Below are 23,997 nucleotides of genomic sequence, written 5' to 3' on the forward strand. Positions count from 1 at the left end.
AGCATCATGTTCTCCCGAATAATCCATATTATTGTTTTGCATCACATCTTTTAAAACAGTTGTATTAGCACTTCACCCACGTCATACAATTCAATCAGATCAAGAAAAGTTGTCCAATTGTTACAATATTTAATTCAAAACCTTTTTCTTCTTCCTTGTACTCATTGTAATTCATGTACTTATTTTTTTCTAACTGTGGCACAAATATACAGAAATATTTTCCAATTGCACAACTTCTAGTTGTATAATTCAGAGCGAGAAGAGGCTCAATAATATTCTTCATGTTGTACAACTATCATTGTTATCCTTTTTCAAACTATCGACCACAGTGACAGAAACTCAATGCTCCCAAAGCAACAGATCTTTCCCCTTCACCCATGGTAGCTGTTGGTCAAGTTTGGTTTCTTTTTTTACAGTATTTTAAAAAATCATTTTTTAGGGGCTCATACAACTTTACAAAAATTTATTATTATTTTTTAAACAATTTATTAGGGGCTCATACAACTCTTATCACAATCCATACATATACATACATCAATTGTATAAAGCACATCCATACATTCTTTGCCCTAATCACTCTCAAAGCATTTGCTCTCCACTTAACCCCTCTGCATCAGGTCCTCCCAAGAGCAACCTCACTGGACACCCCTCCCCCACAATGTCAGCCCTCCCTCTTCTCCCCTCAACAGGCATGCACCTATGTTCCCCCAAATTTGACCATTGCCTTTCTTCTTTCCTGTGCTGCCCCTCGCATCAGTAAGCCCCATTCCTCTGACAGGGCTGATTCCCTCTCTGGGAGACCTCACCCCAAATCCACATGGCTACCTCTCAGGGACCAGCATCAACCCCACCCCATCCATCTGATTCCAGCTCTCATGAGGTGACCTTCGGCCAAGTGACCTACATGATACTTACTTTGAGCAGATGATGTGTGGCTCTTTAGCGGCCTGCCTGGTCCCCAGCCAGACGACTGGATGGCCTGCACACTTGAACTTGTGCCCGTTCTGCTGCATGTTCCTATTATCGTGGACTCACACAGTGTTTATCCTTCTGTGCTTGACTAGCTTCACTCAGCATAATATCTTCCAGATGCCTCTACAACTTGAGGTGTTTCATTGTTGTTTTTAGGGATGTATTCCATTGTATGTATGTACCAGAGTTTTTATCCACTCTTGTACTGATGGTAATGTAGGCTGTTTCCAGCTTCTTCCTGCCCACCCACCAGCTTTTTGCTACTATGAACTCTGCTGTGATGACCATAGGGGAGGGAAACATCTGTCCGTGATCTGCTTCTTATTTCTTTGGGGTACATACCAGCAATGGTATTGCTGGATCATATGGTAGTTCAGTTGCCATCTGTTTTAGGTATCGCCATACTGCCTTCCAGAGTGCCTGTACATATTTACCAGTCCACCAGCAGGGGATAAGAGTTCCTATCTCACCACACACTCTCCAACATTTGTTGTTCTGTTTCTTTTGAAAAATCATTTTATTGGGGACTTGTACAACTTATTGTAATCCTTCCATTGTGTCAAGCACATTTGTTCATTTGTTGCCATCATCATTTTCAAAATATTTTCTTTCTACTTGAGCCCTTGGCATCAGCTCCTCATTCCTCCCCCTACCTCCGCCCTATCCTCCCTTTCACATTCTGTTTTTTTTAATTGGGCTAGTTATGGGCATTAGGTGGGATCTTATGGTCATTTTGACTCGCATTTCCTGGGTGGCTAGTGACAGGGAGCATGTATCAGTATACCAGTATCAGACTGTTTTGACAACTGTGGCTGTATAAGTAGGTTTTGGGGTCAAGTAATGTGAGATCACCTGCTTTGTTCTTTTTCTTGGGGAGTTCTTTGCTTATCCTGGGTTTCTTCCCTTTTTATATGGAGTTAATAATCAGTGTTTCCATTTCTTTGAAGAATGATGTTAGAATTTGGATCGGCAATGCATTTTATTTGTAGATTGTTTTAGATAGTATCAACATTCTCACAATACTGAGTCTTCTGATCCACAAACACGGAATATGCTTCCATTTGTGTAGATCCCGGTTGGCTTCTTATAGTAATGTTCTATAGTTTTCTTCGTACAAGTCTTGGTTTTTGGTTAAGTTTATTCCCAGGTATTTCAGCTTTTGCAAAGGATACTGATTCCTTGGTATCGTTTTCTGTACCCCCATCCCTGGTATAGAAGAAGTCAATTGTTACTCTTGTATACTGCTACTCTACTAAACTCCTCTATGACTTCCAGCTAGTCTCTTGTGGACCCTTTAGGATTCTCAATATATAAAATCATATTATTTGCAAACAGTGAAGTTTCACTTCTTATAATGAGATTCTTGAGGCTCTTGCTATCTATATTTTCAACTTGTCTTTTCAGAAAGGTTGTAGGAATTCACTCTCTTTTTAAGATTTAATTCCTTTATGCTACTCTTCTAAATAAAGCAGATTTATAAAAAACTATAATATTCCATGTTCTTTTCCCCTAGGCTTCCTGGCTATGTGTGGGGCAGTGTATGTCTCCATATCTTTAAGTTGTTGCTCTCATATTCCCACTCTGCACTGCCCACTCACCTGCTCTTTCACCTGGTGACCAGCCCGATCCATCTTCAGTGTCAGCAACTGAACGGGTACTTGATTTTTCTCATTTTGAGCCTTGTGGACAAAGGCCTCCTCACCCAGGTGAAGGATCCTATGGTTGAGCTGAGATAACTGATCCTTGTATTTCTGACTCTAGAGCAAAAAAGGGTAAAACAATGATTGAAAACAAAAACGAAGCCCCAGCAGATCCTTTCAGTGGTTAATGAGGGGTAATTTTGTCTCACTGTGGGACGTGGCAACATCTGGAGGCATTTTTCATTGTCATAATTGGGGTAGGTAGGGGTGGCTACTGACATGTAGAAATGCTACTAAATATCCTACAGTGTATAGGACAGCCCCTATACAGACTTATCCAGTCTCACACAGCAATGATGCTGAAGTTGAGAACTCTGCTTTATTCCTGAGAAGAAGTGAGAATACATCTAGACCATTAAGAACATTTAAACCACTGTTCTGAAGGCCTCCCACTTTTATCTAAGTTATTTAAAACATCGTGTTAAGGGGGGGGGGAGGAAGAAACTTAAAGCATATGAATCTCTTCAAAAGGACCTCTGACCTGTCCCTGATATCCAAATCTATCTGGCAGTAAGTTGTTGATATTCTCAGTACCACTGGGCCAGGAAATTAGAGTGTCTGACAGATGTCCTCTTGGTGTATACACAAATGGCCGTGTGTTCCAACAGTTGCTAGAAAATTTCTCAGTTTTTCACCATAGAGATTTCAGTTACTGTCAACCACTGGTCAGGAGCATCTTTCAATAAATTACAATTTAAAAGAATCAAATTAAATTTTTGTTGGATTGCCTTTCTTTTTTTCTCACAACAATTAGTTTTCAGGGGAGAGATCAACCACAGTTCCAAGGTATTCCCACGTTGGTGTGAATACCTATGGTTCAGCAATGAGCAGAATCATATCATTTTTATCTTGTAGGTTTAATACGCACACACAAGGGTAAGTATAAAAGCATTTTATAATAGAAACTTGTTAAAAATGATTATGGAAACATATGTATGAATGTGCTTGACACAATGAATGTATGTATGGAATGTGATAAGTTGTATGAGCCCCCAATAAAATGATTAAAAAAAGAAACCTTAATTAAACAAAACTATCAAAATATGAAGCTACTGTTTCATGTCATATCTTTATCTATGCCTATATGCTTCTGAAGTGTTTTCATCTTTCTATTCATTTCCCAAAGAATTCTCACTCTTCAATTTATGTCATGTCAAATGGGAGTTTTGTCATGTTCAAGGGATGCAAATCATGTTCGTTTTAAATGTCCTCTGAGCTTGGGAACACAGAGCAGTGTGGAAGGCAGATAAGGCTGCGTCAGGTGGATGGGTCGTTCCCAATGAGGAGCTCGTCAGACAGTCCTTGCTACCCTCCAGGAGGAGCAGGTATGGCGCCGTAACAGAACACACGCCGTGGTACATTTTCCTGTCCTTCTTCCTCCTCCCCAGCGCAGCTTTCCATTCTCTTCAGATGTCTTCCTGAGAAGTCTCTGTGATCATCCTTGAGAAAATATAAAGAGGATTCCTTTGAAACCCAGAAAGAGAGTCTCCAAAGCCTTCTGAGGTGACTTGCCTTGAATTCATCTTTGAGGTCTTCCCGACCTTCATTAAAACGCTAAAAAGTATTGTGTTATGTGGAGCAGCAGCATTCCTGTAAACTTGTGGGAAAACTTAATTAATTTGGGAATATTCACTTGAGTTTTGTTAAAAATGTGATAGCCCTGATGTAAATGAAAATTGATTTTTTAAAATTTATGTTTTTCCCAGATCATTTTATTAGGGCATAATCCAGACATCATACCAATAGCTCTATCAGATCAAGCAGCATTGTGCAATTACTGCATATAATCAATTTCTTCCTTTTCATACTACGTGATATCAGCTCCCCATTACCTCTTTCCTCCCCATCAATACACCCCAAGAACTCTTACTCCAGTTATTACCTCTACAGATTCACCCAATCTGGGTTTGATAAACCCCCAAACACAGAAAGATACATAACAGAGAATCAAGAAAGGTACCAAAATAACAAAATACAGCAGAGATAAGACCTAATCTAGAAAACAACAGCAAAACCCAGAAAATATTAAAAACTAGATAAAAGTCAAAGTGTATCTAAAGGGAGCTCAAATAACAAGATTTTAACCATTCAAGCCCTATTTATCATTTTAATTTACTATAATCGTCTTTCCAATACCAGCTGCCTGATAACCAGGTTATTCCTATCCCTCAGTGATAGTCAGAGGGGGGCCACTGGAGGCTTATTCCCTGTGGAGAACCTGAACATGTATTTTGGGCTCCCACTGTCAGCCATAGCTTTGTGAACACCAGAATTTCACAAATTTCAGCTCTGACAGCACGCCCTTCTTCAGATCTGGTTTATATAATTGATAATCCTTGGATCATCGATGATCGTGTGCTTCTTCCAGGTGAGTTTACTGACATCTCACTTAGATGGGTGCTTATTTGAAACAAGCTCCAATTATTTCCAACAGGGTTTTGTGGAGACCTTGGGTTTTTCTCTCTCTATAAAATCATACCATCTGCAAATAACTAGAGCTTAATTTCTCTTTGCCCAATTGCACTCCCTTAATCTCTTGTTGCCTTTTGATTCTGGCTAGGATCTAGCACAATGCTGAATAAAAGTGGGGATAATGGGCATCTTTGTCTGGTTCCCATTTTCAATTGCAATGATTTCAGCTTTTCTCCATCCAGTATGATACTGGCTGTTGGATATTAAGACATGGACTTTAGTATATTGAAGAATTTCCTTATATTTAATTATTGTTTTTATTAGGAATGGGTGTTGGATATTGTCAAATGCTTTTACTACATCCATCAATATGATCATCTGGTTCTTCTATATTTTGTTTATATGGTGGTATGAATCCCATTTGGGCATGAAGTATTATTATTATTTTGATATGTTGTTGAATTCTACTGGCCAGGATTTTGTTGAGAATCTATGTTCATGAGAGATATTGGCTTGTAGTTTTCTATTTGTGTGAGGTCTTCCTTTCATTGTCATTGGTTTAGTAATTTTTTCTCCATCTTTTGACTCTCAGTCTGTTTTTGTCTGTGAGTTTGAGGTGTGTTTCTTGAAGGCAGCAGATTGATGGATCTTGTTTCCTAATCCAGTCTGCTACTCTGTCTTTTGACTGGGGTATTTAGCCCATTGATTTTCATTGGTATTAATTCCAAATGCAGGTGAGTTACTATCATATTGTATTATCTGTGTTTGGGAGGGAGGAATCTATTCATGTCCTTGTTTCCCGTCTAGATCTACTGTTTTGGGTGTTGTTTTAGTGTGTTGACTTCTGGAAAGAAGCACGGACTGTGGCGATCTCATAATGTTTTTGTGCTGTTGATTTTCTGACCATAGAGATATGGTTAGTGTTTTCGGCAATGCTGGTTTTGTTTTTATGAATTCTCTAACTATTTCCTTGTTTGGGAATACCTTTATTTCTTCTTTATATGTGATATATCGCTTTGCTGGATACAGGATTTTGGTTGGCAGGTTTTTACTTTGAAAGTTTGATCTATGTTGCTCCATTTTCTTATTTCCTGCATATTTTCTGCTGAGAGCTCTGAGCTTATTCCAATCTGATTACCTCTGAAGGTGACTTTTTCCCTCTCTAGCTGCTCTCAAGATTCTCTCCTTTTCCTTGAAGTTGAATATTTTGACTATCATATGTCCTGATGCCCTCCTATACATGTCCCCTACCCCCACCCCCCGGGTCTAACCTCCTTGGAGTTCTCTCTGTCTCCTGAATGGTTATTATCTCCTCCTTTATAGTACTGGGGAAAATTTCCTCCACAAATTCTCTTACTAATTTATATGTAGATTTGTTTGTTTCTTCCTGTTCCAGTATTCCAAACAAGACATTCATTACTTCTGTTCATGGTTTCTCACATCATCCTCAGGTTTACTTCAGATTATTTTACTTTTTTGTTTGTTTCTCTCATTTGCTGAAGTCTGCATGGTTGTCTTCAAGTTCATAGATTCAATTTTCATTTTCTTCCATTCTATTGTTCAGTTCTTTTTTGGGGGTAATTATTTTATTGGGGGCTCATACTACTTTTATCACAATCCATTCATACATCCATTGTGTCAGCACATTTGTACATTTGTTGCCCTCATCATTCTCAAAACATTGCTTTCTACTTGAGTCCTTGGTATGAGCTCATTTTTTACCCTCCCTCCCTGCCCCCCTTTCTCATGAACACTTAATAATTTATAAATTATTATTAGTCATGTCTTACACCGTTCAACGTCTCTCTTCACCCACTTTTCAGTTGTACATCCCCCAGGGAGGGGGTTATATGTAGATCATTGTAATTGGTTCTCTCTTTCTACCCCCACCTTCCCTCCACCTTCCCAGTATTGCCACTCCCACCACTGGTCCTGAAGGGTTCATCTATCCTGGATTCCCTGTGTTTTCAGTTCCTATCTGTACCAGTGTACATCCTCCGGTCTAGCCAGATTTGTAAGATAGAATTGGGATCATGATAGTGGTGGGGAAGAAACATTTAAGAAATAGAGGAAAGTTGTATGTTCATCATTGCTACACTGCACCCTGACTGGCCCATCTCCTCCCCGTGACCCTTCTGTAAGGGGGTGTCCAATTGCCTACAGATGGGCTTTGGGTCCCCAATCTGCACTCGCCTCATTCACAATGATATTATTTTTTGTTCTTTGATGCCTGATACCTGATCCCTTTGACACTTCATGATCACACAGGCTGGTGTGCTTCTTCCATGTGGGCTTTGGTTGGCCTAGAAGGCCACTTGTTTACCTTCAAACCTTTAAGACTCTAGATGCTATATCTTTTGATAGCCGACACCATTGACTTTCTTCACCACATTTGCCTTCAGTGATTGTGTCTGGAAGGTGAGCATCATGGAATGCCAGTTTAATAGAACAAGTGTTCTTACATTGAGAGAGTACTTGAGTAGGGGCCAAATGTCCATCTGCTACTTTAATACTAAACCTATAAATATATGCATAGTTCTATTTCTCCATCATCATATATAAATATATTTACATATGTACATGCCTATATTTAGAGCTCTATAAATGCTATGTGCCTTGCAGTTCTTTCCTCTATTTCCTTTTACTTTGCTCTTGTTCATGTTCAGCCTTCATTAGGGTTTCAGTAATTCCTCTCGGTTACATTACCCATGATCAAGCCCTACCAGGCCTCTTACACGCTCCTCACCACTGATTTTGGATCACTTGTTGTTCTCTTGTCCCTTGGTTTGTTAACCACTTCTTTTCCCCAACCTTCCCCTCTCTCATGTCCCCCTGGAACTGTCAGTCCCATTGTTTTCTCCTCCAGATTGTTTATCCCACCTATTTTATCTAGATAGACCTGCAGAGATAATAATATACACAAAAACAAGACAGAACAAAACAAAGCAACAAAAGAAAACAAAACAACACCACCAAAAAACAAATGACAAAAAAAAAGAAAAGCCTGTCAATAGTTCAAGGTCTGTTTGTTGACATTTGCGAGTGTTTGCTGATTGAGCCTGATGGGGTGCCATGCTCTGAACCCAAAGTCTATTTTTGATAATGCCTCGGGACTTCCTTGCTCTGCTTCCCTTGCTGTTCTGTTGCATGCCCTTCATGTTTTGCCTCAGTGTGGTGGGGTCAGATCGGTCTAATTCCCACACTGTGTCTCCAGTGTTGTCCCCTATAGGGCTATGGGTCAGTGGGGGATGTCCTGTCTCATAGTGGGACCAGCCATATGGTCCTCTCTGTGCATTGGCTGTTCTTAGTGGGGATGTTGTCCTTAAGGCTTGGTGGGCCAGGATGTGCTCCAGTCTCTCTTCCTCCCCCTTCATTTGCTTCGATTTGCTCTGATCAGACATGTCCCTCTCTCGGAGCTGTAGCTTCAATGCTATCCTCTGAAGTACTTTCTTCTGGGGGCAAGGGCTGCTGTCCATGTAGTTGGGATTGGGGCCAACCCCTCAGACCTCTCTACTGGTTCCTTGCTTCATGCCAGTATGTTGCATTCACATCTTGGAGCATGGGGTAGAAGTCTGGTCCTTCTTTCCCGGCGACGATATGAACAAGACCCTCCCTTTGGATGGGTTAGTTCCCTGTTCCCCAGCTACCCATTTATTTCATTTTCTTCCCCCCCCCACCTTTTTAATTGTCTAACATATGTATCCCTGGATTTGGTCTGGCCCCTGCCATACTACCACCCCAGGAATGTTTGTATACAGTAGCTTTTTCCTTATGTCCCTTTTGCATTTTTTTTAAGTTTACCTCAGCGGACTCATGTTGTATTTGTGTTTTGTGCTTGGCTTACTTTGTTTAGCATCATTTTCTCCAGTTTTTCCCATGTGGCAAGGTGCTTCATGCATTCATCACTGCTTTTCAGTGATGTGTAGTACTCCAGTGTATGAATGTACCATAGTTTTTATTTAAATCATTTTATTAGAGGCTCATACAACTCTTAGCACAATCCATACATACATCAATTATGTAAAGCACATCTGTACCATAGGTTTTTAATCCATTTATCTGTTGATGGAAATTTGGGTTGTTTCCAACTCCTTGCAATTGTAAACTGTGCTGCGATGAACACCGGTATTGCTCAGTTCTCATACAATGTTTTTTAATTCTGTTATCTCATTGTTTTGTTTCTCGGTTTCTTTGGGGTGTGAGGTTTTTAGTATCACACTTTCTTCCTTTTTTCAGAATTGATCCCCAAATCTCTTGTATGGTCACAAACATCATTCACCTGTATTCTCTTTCTGGTAATTTAAGGTCTTCACTTTCTGTGTATTCCAATGAAGTTGCGTAATCTTCAGTTGTTGACTTTTGTTTATCTTGATTTTTTGTGGTTACTACTGCTGACTGTTGTTTGCATGGCATAGTGATCCAACTGTAGATGGTATGTAAGGTTCTGGATTGTGTGTGAGTAGGTGGAGGAGGGAGGGGCAGGACTTGCTCTTTGGGTTAGTGGAGAAAGTTCAGATAGGGGCTGGAAATTGTATTCTGTTGAGATGAGGAAGAAATGATAGAGCTGACTGGGTAGAAGGAATAGGAGATAGGAATACATGAGTAGGATTTAGGTGACAGAAATAATCATAAGTGGTGTTCTGGTTATAGTGGTTTTCTGATAAATTAAAAAAGGGGATTTTAAGGGGTCTGCTAGTACTTGTTAGTTTATGTGAAAGTGTGTCTCACTGTTAAGATTCTGGCTGAGACTGGCTGAAATCCCAAGGAGGTTCTAACTGGTGGCAGTTTCTAACATTTTATATTTTCTTTTGGTTGAGGTTTTTCTCTGTTTTGCTTTGTCATTGTTTGTGCTTTGTGTGATTTTCTGTGTATGAAATCCAGGCTATGTAAATCTCTAGAGACAGTAACTGGAGTGATAGTTGGCTAGGGGCATGGCAGGAAGGTTGCGGGAAGTGGGAAGCTAACAATGAGTGGAAGAAGGAAGAGTTCTGACATTGATGGTGCTGATGACTGCACAACTCTTACTCTTGTACTTCTGCCAAAGAAGCCTCATCTCAATCTAATTATTATCAATGACTAGACAAACCCAAACTTCAAGACACGGAACAAAACAATTGCATGTAATATTCAAAAGTGCCATGGTCTCCAAAATAAAGAATAGACCGAGAGAAAGAGACAAGAAGACATGATATAAATGCCATATGTGATTCTAAGAATTATCAGGATGGCTGGCAGCACCAAAATGGGGTGTCCCTGACGGCAGTAATGTATCCACACGAACTTTCTGATTTTTGACAAGGGAGGTAGTTACTGCATTCTGAAATCGTTGAGGAACAAAGTCCTCTATAATATTCGAAAATAGTTTTTAAAGAAAGAAAGAAAGAGAGAAAGAAAAGTTCATTAGCTTCACATCAGGTGGTAATACTAAACCTGACTGTTGATCATTTCCATTTCAAGGCAGGCCTGATATTTCTCTTTCTTTAAAATATCAATTTCTTTCCTGTTGAAAAAGCAAAATTAACAATATCATTGCCAATTAATGTGTTTTCTTCTTCTAGTAACAGTCCACCATGGCTTGGACAAAAAGGCCCACCCCTACCTCCCCTCATATTCTACGGCCCAGATCCCTCTACACTACTGCTACTGCTATGATTGATAATAGTGGTGATGGTTCAATCTTGATCCCAAGCTCCTAAAGCCAGAAGAATTTAGGAAAGTTTACCCTTAGGACTTCAAACCGATTCATTCCAGTTCCAACCCCTGTTGATAATTTGAATTTTTGACCTAAATATACTGAATCACAATCAATATTTTAGCAAAGTTCTCAGGCGATTCTTTAATTTTTAAAAAAGTTCTATTGATACATAATTCACATATATACAATTCAATAGTTCAATCATATCAAGATTGTATAATCATCACCACAATCAGTTTTGGAACATTTTCTTCATTCTTGTACTCGTCGTTATTAGCTTTCCATTTCCTTCTAACCAACTGTGTGAAACTCCCAAAGAACCAGTAATCCAGTTAGGGTCTGTATAGATGCACCTATTCTGGACTTCATCTATAGGAAAACATACTTTAAAAACAACAGAAACAACTAACAATAACAAAGTAAAACAGACAAGAACATTTAGAAAAGAAAGCAGAAAGTATTAAAAACTGGAACAAATTAAAAATGGAACTTAAGAGAGATCAAAAGACAAGGTGCCAAATTTTAAACTAACTGCATCTCCAATAATCCCCTTTCCAATGCATTTTACATGCGAACAAGGCTGGTCCCATCCTTGGTCTAGGGTCAGATGGGATTCGTCAGGTGACTCTTTTTGAGGCGGAAATGAAAATTTTCAGCAGGGAGGGTGAAACCAAAGCCAGGTGTCACCTTGGTTTGTGCTGGTAACTGCCAAGGTCAATGGTATAGCCTCCCACACCCCTTAACGATTCAGTCTTAGAAACCCTCTACAGACTCAATGAGAGTGGGTTTAGTTTTCGCTTGCAAGATTTTGCCAGATTGTACAAAAGGAGCATTCTCCGTGGCAATCCTTAGTCAAGCAAATTACTACGGATTTAGCAAAGTATGGAACTAGCCACCCAGCAACACAAACACAAACCATCTTACCCTCACTGCGATCTGCTGGGAATGGAGTCTGGTAGTAAACTTAGGAGAAAATGGTTTCAAGGGAAGACCTCCTGGATTTCAGAACTGTAATGATGCAAATCCCCGCTGGTACCTTCCCCTGCCATCCATATTCTGACCGTCATGGCTACTCCATCAACTATGCTCCATGCTCGCAGCAGGTCAGAGTTGACTTTATCTTGAACTTCTTATTTGGAAGAAAAATCAAAAGGCAGACTGCCCTTGGATATGGCTACAGCAGTGAAAACTCACTGACCAGTGTTAGCACTCCACTCCCTGTCCCTTGTTCCTACCTCAGTGTCCTAGGGCCCAGACCTACCCCTAATGCCGATATCTACATACAAATATAAACCGTGGTGAAAAGTCCACCTGAAATTATTACTGAGTCATGAACATAGATATTGTATTTGTCTAGGAAGGCCCTAGGATCATTTCACTGTACTAAACTATGTCCACCTGTCCTCACCATCAGGTGTGATGCGGAGTACTTTCATACAGGGAATAAGGTGGTATGCCACGATGGCAGAGGTAAGAAGGATGGGTGTAGCAGCTGCTCACTGTGGGGTGGTCAATGCTGCCACATACATACGTGTTCTACCTTTTACGTCTGAGACCAGGCATTCAGGTATGAGAGGGGCTGCCTGCATGTGGAGGTAGGCCAGGGCCCTTTACATATGTGTCATGTCATGGTCAGAGACCAATTAGGTTCATCCACTCTTGGCTTTCTGGAAAGTGAGGTTGATTTGAGAATACGTCCCACTTTCTATCTCAGTAACTTCTACACTCACTTTACTGAGAGGAAACCACTCATTCTGCTATGTGAAAACTGGGTCACAAGCTCAAAGGTCCTAAGTTGAACCTGGACAAGCCTTTACCTCTGTACATCATTTGTTCTTTCTGCAACTTTAAGTTCTTGCTGAATCCTTCCCAATTCATTTGTCAACGATGTGTTTTCTTCAGAAAGCCTCTGTAGCTCGGCTCTGCAAGCACAATTGACAATCAGAAGTAAGTTGGGAACCATGTGCCCATGGTTGGTATCAATGCGTAATACTGAATGTGAGACCTTGGGGCATTCCAAAAGCTATTCCCTGCTAGTGAATCCCGGCAGGGATCTAAGAAACAAGAATGACCAGAGCTTAAAATATATGCACACATTTTCCTCTTTAGTGAGACTGTCACCTGCTATACTCCAAGGTCATCACTGGAAGGAAAAACTGAGGAAGAAACACATATTGATTTATGGAGCGGCCTGATGCACAGTGAATACCTCAGCAGAGAAAGGCAGGTGTCACTATCTACTCCATGACCAAGGCTACCCTGGGCCACATTATTTCCTGACAAACAATTCTTAAAGAATCTCTGCCAAGACAACACAAGTGATTTATGACAGGCAAGTATTTTTACCAACAAAAAAATCCCTAATGAGCTTTGAACCCATACTTTCTGTCCTGAACACATGTCGATATTTATCCCCCCAACTACGTCTTTGTCTGGCATCTTGTTAGATTCTAATTTTCCCAATCTAAGTAATGCTTATCTTATGCATTATGTTCTAGTATCAAGCACAAATATGTCTCATCTGACTTCATTTGATCTCATGGGGCACTAAGGGAAAAATAGAGAAAAAGAAGTCATGGGAACTTTAAAAGCAGCAAAGGGTTTAGAGTAGGGCTGTCAAATAAATGGGACATGAAATTTGAAATGGTCACTCTGGCTCTAGTATGGGAAACAGACTGATTCTAGGTGTGTACACTGTGTTAGGTGGAGGTGGAATTCTACTTTTGGCTGCTTGGAGCGCAGATACAATGAAGATTGCTCATCCTATCTGCTGAACAATTAAGAGACTATGTGAAGCCAAGTATGTAACTGCCCTCACAGAAGTAATGGAGAACACACTCAGAGCAGAACACAATGGATGACTAGGGGCTCCGAAAACGTAGACAATTGTGTGTGTCAAGAGATTCCACCAAGAGTCAAAAGAGAAGCTAAAGGCTGTGGAATTTCATATTGGACAATGACATACTGGACAAGAGACTCATCTCTAAAATTTACAGAAAATTGAGTATCTCAACAGAAAGAGATAGGCAATCTAATTTAAAAAATGGTCAAAGGATGTGAACAGATCCTTCACCAAAGAAGACATTCAGGGGGGCAAAAATATATGAAGAAATGCTCTTAATCATTAGCCATTAGAGAAATACACATCAAAATAAGATACGACCTCACCCCCCAAATTAACTGGAAGGTTAAAAAAAACAACAACAGATAACAACAAATGATGGTGAGGGTGTGGAAAGACTGGCACTTTCATACACTGCCGGAGGAACTGGGAAATGGTGCAGCCACTGTGGCAGGCAGTATGGTGCACCCTGAGAAAGTTGGGAAGAGAAATACCATGACACATCAATCCCTCTACTTGGTATGTGTCTTCGAGAAATAAAAACTATGACACAAATAAATAGATACAGACCCATGTTCATCATAGCATTATTCACAATAGCAAAAAACAGGAACAATCTAAATGCCCTGCAGTGGAAGAATGGATGAACAAACTTGGGTGCAATAAACACACAATGAAATGCTATGCAACGTCGAAGAATAACGATGCACCTGCAAAGCCCTCACAGAGGGATGGACACGGAGGACAGTACGCCGAGTGGAATTAGTCAAAAACAAAAAGGACAGATATCGTATGAGACCACCACTATAAAAATCAACAGTAAGTTTTCTTATGGAAATAAAAACATTCTTTGATGGTTGCAGAGGATGGAAAGGAGGGGGGGGGAGGTGCGGCTAGAACACAGGCAAGTGATAGCCTGGGCGGAGGGGAATGCAACACACAGGAGAAACGATGGAGGCAGGCAGGCGAGTACACCGGTAGTTTGCAAGAGTGAGAAACTACAGACGCAAACACTGTTAGATTCAAAGTCCTACAACAGTGGGGGATTGGGGAATCTACAAGTGAGTACTTGGACATACACACAGGCTGAACAGATAGGAGACTTTTACAAACATATATATGTGTGTGTGTGTGTGTGTGTGTGTGTGTGTGTGTGTGTGTGTGTTTAAAAGAGAGTATTTGTATATTTACTTTTACTGCAAATATATCCATGAATGTGGTGGGGCGAACAGAGGACAAAATTATGACAACTTCTTAAATATAAGCAGATACTCTGAAGGAATAAGGTACTGGGCTTTGGGGGAGTGGTATCACAATAGTTGCAGGGGACAAAATGATCCATTAGCATATCATAGTTCACAAAGACAGTGCTCTACATTCTAATCTGGTAAGTAGCAGCGGTCTTAAAGGTCTCTGAGCAGCCGTCTAGGGTGCAAGGACTGATCTCTCCCTGTCCAGGGCAGAGCAGCGGGGTGGCAGTTAAACAGACACAGGGAAAACACTTAGTCGAAGGGACAGTGAGAACACCGGTCTCCACAATCCTGGGCCCAGAAGAACGGGGTGATACCTGGCGCCACCACCACCAGCTCTGCATAAAATCACACTAGAGAGTCCTGGAAAGAGAAGAAGAACCTGTCAATCAAAATCCTAAAAGAAACCAGGCTTACTGGTCAGACAGCGTCTGGTAGGGCCCCTAAGACCGTGCTCCCTTGGGTCTGGACTTCAACTCACTACTGTGTTAGAAAAGTCAACCGTTAAAATGAGATGGGGAGCATTCACCCAAAGACAGAAGGCTAGGAAAGGAGGAGAAAAGGACACAGAAAACAGGGAAGTCGTGGACTAAGGGAGGGCATATTAAGAGGACTGGAATGAATGAATGGCATCAAAATATGTATGAGTTGCAGAGTGTTAAAGTATGATCTGCTCTGTAAACCTTAATTCACAATAAAAACTTCATTAAAAAAAGAGTTGTAGTTGAGTTTTGCACAAGACACATTGTTTCTTATGTCAATAAAAAGGTAAACATTATTATATCTTAAAATCTAAAAAATTCCATTCCATACAAACATATTGCATTGACCCAGAACTTTCATAGCAGTAGAAAAATGCAGGCAAGAGAATGAAAAATAAAGTGCAAATGAAATAACTATAGCTCTAAGCAACAATATGGAAGAATCTCACAAACAACATATGGTAAGAAAGAACGGATGGTATGCTTCTTTTATATAAAGTGCAAAAACAGGCAAAATTAAGGAGTTAGAAGTCAGGATACTGGCTATGTGTGGGGAATCCAGGAGGGTTCTATTTCTTGTTTTGGGTGCTGGTAAAACGATCTGATCAATTTCTTATAAAATCATAGCAGTACACTTTTTTATTGCATATAACATTAGAATATTTTAAAAAATACACACCTAAATACACCAAAGATATGTGATCATGAATGTATCAGAGATAAAAAACATCCAGATCACTGCTGTGGTTGGCAGATTAATGACCTCCTAAAGACTGTTCTGGGAAGCCATGGTGGTGCAGTTGGTATTGTATTCATCTGCATTTCACTCTAGGTTGCTAACTGGAAAGCCAGCAGCTAAAAGACCCACCCACTCACTGCTCTAAAGGAGAACGATGGGGCTTTCTGCTTCTATCAAGATTTATAGCCTCACAAACCCTAGGGATCAGTTTTACTCTGCCCTTTGGGGTGGATATGAGTCAGAATTAACTCGATGGCAGTTGGTAAAACATTATTCATGTTCTAATTCCCGATTGTGAATATTATGTTACATGGCTAAGGGGAATTACAGTTGAAGATGAAATTAAGTCTGCTGATCAGCTGACTGTGAGATAATGAGATTATTCTGGACTATTCTAGTGGGCCTATTGTACAGACTAGGGTCCTTTTAAATGAAAGAGGCAGAAGAGGCACAGCCTTAGATTCAGCCAGCCATTGGACGCTTTGAAAAGTGGAAGAGGCCACGAGTCAAGAAATGTGAGTGGCTTCTAGAAGGTGGAAAAAGTAAGTACATGGGTTCTCCTTAGAACCCCTTGGAAGGGGCACAACCCTGATGACACCTCGATTAGAGTACAATTTAGCTCTCAGTTCTAGCTAACATGCAACTAAGCTGTCAAGAAATTAGCTAAATTTTAACCTATTTCTGACCTGTAGCGTCTAGAACTGTAAGATATTAAATCTGTGTTGTTTTAAGCCACTCAGGGACATGGGTCCAACTATGGAAAATATTGGGAAAGGCCTTCCTATATCCCAGGCTTTTGAGATAGAGCATTTGCCAGCCAAAGTCCTCAAGCGAGAAGGCCAGTTCCACCTGTGGCCTTTCAAGCAGCCTGCCCAGCTGGTGGAATTAAGAACTCCCTCTCAGCTCAGCTTTCTCTAGAAGGCATTGGCTTCTGCGGCCAACATCCGAGTGTCCCAGTCAGTTCTTGGGGCTCTCACAGAATTCACAAAGCAGTAGATCTGCGCCAAGGACACTTTCAATAAATACACACAGTGGGACTAAAGGAAGGTGCTTGGAGCTGGCAGGCAGAGACCTTCAGAGACCCCAAAGGAATGAAATGGGGTTCAGGGCAGTCTTTCGTGGGCCCCGTGAGACAAGCACAGATTTCCTGCCGACAGAGATAGTGAAAACCTGAGTCTAAGCCACAGCAGTCCTCTTGGTGAAGTTCTGGGGGTTTCTGTATGGAAAATTTCTCTTTTTGCATTCACACAGCACCTAGCAACACCACGGCCCGAGTACAGGCCAGACTGGGCTTGTAAGCTTGGGCACACCTGGGCTACGTGGTATTCTCCTGGTGCCGAGTCTACCAGCCTGCTAGGAGGAAAGGGGGTTATGCAATCAAGTCATCAGGGACTGAGATGACTCAGTTCCACTTGTTTAAGAATGGATAGAGGGCAAACCTGTTATTCTCTCTCGAGTCTGCTTCTTTCTCCCTAGCCAGAAGCTTATCTTCCAGCTGTAGGAGCCAGGTTTTCATGTCATTCTTTTCTCTCTCCAGCACAGTTTCTACCTTCTGTTATCGGTACAGCATCTTCTAATTTCTGCTGTCCTGTCCTAGTGGTCCCTACCCCATGCTCACCTTCCAAGACACAGAGGCTCCTAGAGGGGCAGCTTGTGTCCAGCCATGTCCAGTAAGGGCTGCTCTGTGGCTTTGGACTCCTGCTGCTCAGATGATCTTTGCTTCTGACCAGCAAGGCTGCTAGCCAAAGGTACGGGTTTCTCCAGGAACATGGGCCTTGCCCCTCTAGGGGATAGCATAGATCACCCATGTCTCTAAAGGAGCAGGAACCACCTCTATATCATTCACCAAGATGGGATGGCCCTGATAGTGAGCTATGCAGAGGGTCCTCTGGGCTGTGGGGCTGCTCTCGGGACCGGGCTCTGGACAGGATCTGCAGTGAGATGCCTCCCTGGCATACGCAGGAACTCAGCCTCTCCACATTCTGACCCTGCTGGTCCCGTCTCCTTTCTGACTTCTGTGGACCTCAGCAGGCCTGGAGGCAGTTGCCTTTCCCTCCTTCAAGAAGGCTTTCAGCCCCTCTGCCTCCAGGGAAAGCCCTTTTAATTGCTTCCTATATGTGGTTTCTAACTTTTCAAGTGCAAACACTTTGCAAATTTTAGCTTGCTCTTTACTCATCAGCCCTCCCTGCCACCCTCCACCCTCCACCCCCCACCCAACTTGCGTTGCTGCTTCTTGCACTGGGCTAGCATCTCCTTCTGCCTCTCTTCTCTATCCCTTGTCCAAGTCCAGCTGGGCTCCCATGTCTGTCACTAGCTGCAGTTGCCTCTGAAGCATCTTTTTCTTTTTACAGTCCCATTGCTGTAACAAGTGCGCTGCTTCCATCCACAGGAGTTTCTGGCTCAGTTCAGCCTTTGCCCCCTTTCTACAGAAACTTTCACATGGACCTGGCTCAGAAACACGAATGTCACATGTATCACAGGGTTAGAAAGGCCTGCCCAAGCGCACGTTCTAAGTGCACAACTCCTCGCTACTCGTGCCAGCTGTGCTCAGAGAGTGCATGCACAGGATCTAGTTGATAATGCAGCAGACACGACTTGTCAAATGGGACTAAATTTACATTTAGACGGATTAAAATGGAATAAAATCAAAGCTCAGATTCTTGGTCACATCAGTCACTTTCAGTGACCCCATGTGGCCAGTGGCTCCTGTAATGGGCAGGCAAACACAAGATATGTCTATCACTACAGAAAGCTGTATTGGGCAGTACTGGCCTAAAGTTTAGTGAAAAAAAAAAAAGTACCTTTAGTCGAAATTACTCTAAAAAGTATTTTAAACATCCAGGAAAGAGGCCTTTAGAAGCCCCAGGAAAATAACACTGAGGTGGAGTGAGGCCCAGCTGAGAGCAGTCAGCCTGGGAGAACAAGAGTAACTCAGCTCATCAGAGTCATGCAATATGGCTCGACTCACAATCATGACATGGGGTGGGAATGGGGGTGGGAGCAGCCTTCCAGCCAGTTAAGGAAACTCCTGGGACCAGACATGTCCCTTTGCTGCTTCTTAGAGCCTGAAAGGGCTTGGGAATAGTGGCAATGGTCTATAAGGTGTTCTGGACAGTAGCCCGCCCTTTACCAGACAGTTCACAGGTTCAGATACTATGAAGCAAAATTCTCAGGAGGAAGCTCTGGATCATCCTAGCGGGCAGTATGTGTTATTGCAACGCCCAGGTCTGAGGCCACTGTGTGGTCATCTTTTGGGGAACAGAAAGGCAGGGTACAGAAGAGGGTACAATTCAGTAGTCCAGGATTTTCTTTACCGCCCATACTTAAGCTGCCTCAATTTCCTTGCACCATGACAGAAAGGCAGACTGGCTCTGGGATCATCAACCTCCCCAGGTCACAGGACACGGGAGATGGCTTGATCCACTGTGGTCATCGTAGTGCCACTTCTAACCCGAGCCATGTTCCCAGCTAAGAATGCTTCCCAAGGAGGCTTTGCAGGTCTGGTCAGCAGGGCTCTAGCCCGCTTGGTGTCCAAGTTGGCGAGGGCCAAGATTCTCTGTGGGAGAGTGAGGTCATGATAAATAGGCATGGGCTGGCAGCAACCAGTTATCATTCCACTAAGTGAAACCTACTTGATACGCTCAGTTTTCCAAAGAAATCTTTCATTGCTTTTCTTTGTGATGACACAGCAACTCGCTGCCATGAAACCGATTCTAACTCCTATGCTCTGCAGGATGGAGCAAACTGCTGCCGAGGCTCTCAGATGGTCCCTCTTCTTGGAGGAGCAAGTCTGTTTTTCTCTCACAAAGCAGTTGGGAGGTTGGAATCACCAATCTTGTAGTTAGCAGCCTGATGCTAACCCAAAGCCCCAGCAGGGCTCCTTTCGCTTAGGACAGCTTTGAAAAGCTACCTTCGCAGATAACTGGCCTCCCTATTGCAAAGGAGCTTTTAGCCTTTTTCTCCATTTGCCCACATACTACCGCGTGCACTGGAAAATTAGAACATGACATTAAATAAGGAAGATGCTTTGCTACTTTGTTCCTTTGCTACAGAGAAGTCTGAGGCAGAAAATAAATATGAATGTGTTAAAAGTAGTCTACAAACTAAATTACTTCATAACTTAAGTTTTAATATATATATTTCTAATTTAAGTTAAAACAACTCATACAAAGCCCTATTTTTTCCTACCTTCCTCTCTGTGGCCAGAGAAAAACTACCCACTTAGCATGCACTGCAGTTGAGTCATTTCCTGAATTAAATATCTAATGTGGGTTTTTGGGAAGAACTTCAGACTGAAGGAGGACCCAGAAGAAAACAGGGCAGCAGACCTGATTTGTGGTAGTCCGTGCTGGTGTCTCAGGCGTAGCTTCTCGTCTGGCCACTGAGCTAAGGTGGCCAACTCCTTGGGGCAATGTGGGCCCCCACTCCTTATCTCCCACAGCTGCCCCTGCAGGCTGCAAAGGGCATCCTGAGACTGTGCATGGAGCGCCTCTCTAGCATGCTGACTTCACTTTTGAACATAAGCTCCATTTCCCTTTTCTCCTTCTCAAAGTTTTTCTTCATTAGTTCAATTTCCTGCTTGTAGTTTACCTGGAAAGAGAAACATTAGCCCCTGACAATATGACATGGAAACAGCAAGGTTGTCGGGCATGCCAAGGAGCTGAGGCCTGCAGAAGTCAGGGATGAAAAGGCAGCGGTGACATCCCCAAGACTCAGTGCTCAAGATGTAGGCACAGCCTTGTCTGGACCAGTTGGATAACCTCCCGTGGGAGAAGATATTGTCTGGCCGTTGGCTGGCAAGCTCCGTTTAGGTAAGTAACTTGCACCCAGGAGCTCAGAGGTCCCGGTGGAAACAGGGTGGCTGGCTCTCTGAGTCCTGAAAGTAGAAAGAACGCGGCACATGGCAACTGTGTGCGGACATTCTCTTAGTCACCATCTAAGGAGAGGCAGGAGCTAACTTCATCTGAGAAGACCTTGTCAGCCAGGGTAATCCTGGCTGAGAAACTATGCAGCATCCCACGAGAGGCAAAGCCAAGGATAAGTTATGCTAAGAATGAGGTAGGTGGTGTGAATTCCCACACAGCAGTTGGCAGGGCTGCACTCAGCATGCCAGCCCCCAGCGACTTTGGGCCAGGCACTGACAGTCATTTCTGCTTGTATTTCCCTCAAACTGTCTTCTTAGTGCCCCCGCTCACCAACCAGAGAAATCCAAGGCAGCTGCCTGGAGAAGGGTCAGCACTAAGCACGGCTCTCTGTGCACAAAAGGAAGCCCCAGGCTCCCCCTCGGGCACCCCTCACACCTACCTTCGTCTCCAGCTGGCTCTTGACGTCTTGGTAACGTTCTTTCACCTGCTCCATCATGAGTTCCGTTTCGAGGCTCACTGGAGTAGGAGCTGTAACGCATGTGAAAAAGCCTGCGAAGAAGAGGAAATCTCAGCTTAGCTCAGTGAGGACATTACAGGTTTCTTACAGCTTTCCTATTCCCAAGGGACAACAAAGCACAGATTCTACATGTGCTTTTTCAAGGGAAAGGCAGTGATGGTGGAGTCCTGCCGCACTGGCGTACAACAGCACGCATCACTGGTGATCTGCTATGTTGTATCCATGTAGAATAAAGGATCTCAAACTTATTTGGTCAGCTGTCCAATTTTCAGAAAAATAGTTACCCAGCAACCCTCTGGCAATTAACTTTTATACAATAGCCCATCCCTAATCCAGGATAGGGTGTAGGTTATTTGCTTTGGCAGCTCCCACGGATTATTCCAGTGCCCCCCAGGGGGCAGCATTGCCCACGTTAGGAAACACTCATTTAGAACCATTTCACACTTTCACCAGAACAGATTGCTCAGGAGGCTCCTGCAGCCCATCACACCCTTCAAGTTCCTACAAAGTGGCAGTGATATCGTGTGAAGGGACTTCAAAAAACCTCCAGAACACGGAAGAAAAAGATAATGGAATTGTCCATGAATGTAAGGCCCCCTTGTACTTCACTTCAAGTTTATTCCCTGGTGATGCCAGGATCATAGAGGAGGTGGGGAGATGGAAGAAGTGGGGTGACCTGGTGACACATGCCTCTGGGCAGTGTGATGCCTGGGAATGAGCCTCACTGTGTATGAAGGTGGCCAGACACACCTCATGGCCTGTTTATTAGCTAAAGACTTCAAATTGGCCTCCTCCTCCTCACACAAATAATGCTGGGTTTCAGGATATGTAGGAGCTCTGGTGGCATGGTGTTTATGCATTGGACTGTGATCTGAAATGTCAGCAGTTTGAAACCACCATCAAGAGTTACAGTCTCAGAAACCCACAGGGGCAGGTCTCCCATGTCCTATAGGGTCATTATGAGTTGGCATCAACTTGATGGCAGTAAGTCTGTGTGTTGCTCGATAAACTGGTCAGATGATTGCTGAAGCCAAAATGGGTGCATAAGCAAATGTGGTTGAAAAAAGCTGATGGTGCCTGGTTATTAATAGCATATGGGGTCTTAGATGCTTTGCAGTTAAATAAGTGCCCAACTAGCAGGTAAGAAACAGCCCACAAGGAAGCACACCAGCCTGTGTGATCATGAGGTGTTGAGGAGAAATGGTATCAGAAGTTCAAAAGATAAGCAACCAAATTGATGTGAAGGGGCATGGATGTAGTAGAGACCCAGAAATCACAGCCCCTCTGGTAATTGGACAGTCACGCTCAGAAGGGACACAGGAAGGGATGATAAATCCAGGGTGTGGTATAGCGCTGATGAACTACATAATTATCCTCTAGTTCCTTAATATTCCCTCCCCTTATGATTATGGTTTTTATTTGTTTTGCCTCTTTAATCATATCAGATTTGATGTAGGTTCATCGTATATTTAATATCATTTGATACATGAAAGCTAAGATAGATAACCCTTCAGAAACAATAAATGGAGTAACGGTTCCCTGAGGGTACGGGAAGGGGGGAGGAGATAACAGGGAGCTGAGAGCACTGATGACTGAATAACCCCACTCAATGGGATCGAACAACAGAATTGTATGTGAGTGGATACATTGGATGTGCAAGATATGGAAAAAAATAAAGTAAGGTTTCCTGGGGCGGGGTATGGTGGGCAAAGGAGGGAATAAATGGGGAGCAGATATCAAGGAGTTCAAGAAAAAGAAAATGTTTTGAAACGGATTGTGGTAGCAACTGTACAACACTGTTTGATGTGATTTAACTATGGAATGTTATACTTGTAAGATGTCCCAACAAAATGATTTTAAAATACAATAATAATAATAATAATAAATAAAGCAGTCAGGCACATTCCATACGTGTGGAATGAGGAATGGTGCTTGAGAGCACTGCAAGGACTCGCTTTCCGACCTGAATCACCACTCCGCACACCAGGCACACAAGGCACATCTTTGAACTACGTGTGTTGCTAGGGCTTGGAAGAGAGCTGGTCTGAGACTCAGAATTGCATTTATGCCATGACTCAGTCTTCATTTTGCAGTGTCAAGGATGGGACGTGGCAAAGTCATCCTCTACTCTCATTGTCACCCTGAAAATGGTGACAAACTTTGACATAAGGGACAAGACAAAAACCTGAATGAGAACCTCTGGAAAGAATTACTTTGCCTTGGAAACTGAGAACTGTCAACTTGCGCAGTCACCTGGGCTGACAGGAGGTCCGTGAGGCTGGACAGTCCACATCACTAGGCTTACTGCAACCCAGCTTCTTACTATTCTCTCAGCAGCAGACAAACATCGGAAGGGTCAACTGAGCCTTGGTGCTGCTTCTAAAATGGTTTCCATCAGAGGGATGGGAGGACAGTACATAAAAAGGCCACATTGTGAAACTGCTAGGTTTCATTAGCGATGGCATGAAGCCTAGGTCTGTGATCTGGTGCCGCAGTCCCCAGTCTCGAGCAGACCCAAGACTT

At 42.6% G+C, this 23,997-nt stretch overlaps 1 pseudogene; it reads right to left on the reverse strand.

Moving 5' to 3' along the window:
- Positions 1 to 2,540: 2,540 nt before the first annotated feature.
- LOC142436269 (ninein-like protein) overlaps positions 2,541 to 23,997 on the reverse strand; it is an 88,891-nt pseudogene continuing 67,434 nt past the window's right edge.

This window comes from Tenrec ecaudatus, unplaced genomic scaffold (assembly GCF_050624435.1).
Source record: "Tenrec ecaudatus isolate mTenEca1 unplaced genomic scaffold, mTenEca1.hap1 Scaffold_189, whole genome shotgun sequence".
Taxonomy (NCBI): Eukaryota; Metazoa; Chordata; class Mammalia; order Afrosoricida; family Tenrecidae; genus Tenrec; species Tenrec ecaudatus.